Consider the following 276-nt stretch of genomic DNA (forward strand, 5'->3'; position numbering starts at 1 on the left):
GAATGAATGAATCTTACAGTATAGCTCCAAACACGTTGCATCCTTTGATAGTGCAACCCGGGAGCGTGTTTCATCACTATATTATCAATCACATTTCCACGTGGGACCGTATGACGACATGGGAACGGGGGATGATGCAATGTGCGCTGGACCAGTCAGACTGCAGCAGCGGTGACTCAAACAGCCGCTACAGAGCACGCGGCTGCTCCTCTCCTCCACTCCTCTCCGACCGACACACGGCGACAACGTCTCCCCTCTCCTATAAAGAAAAGCCAC

At 52.5% G+C, this 276-nt stretch overlaps 1 protein-coding gene across 1 annotated transcript in view; it reads left to right on the forward strand.

The window, feature by feature from the left end:
* Positions 1-276, forward strand: part of LOC118334539 (oxysterol-binding protein-related protein 11-like) — a 4,060-nt gene that overhangs the window by 780 nt on the left and 3,004 nt on the right. The window lies entirely within an intron of this gene.

Source organism: Morone saxatilis, unplaced genomic scaffold (assembly GCF_004916995.1).
Source record: "Morone saxatilis isolate NCDOM2014 unplaced genomic scaffold, NCSU_SB_2.0 Contig23, whole genome shotgun sequence".
NCBI lineage: Eukaryota > Metazoa > Chordata > Actinopteri > Moronidae > Morone > Morone saxatilis.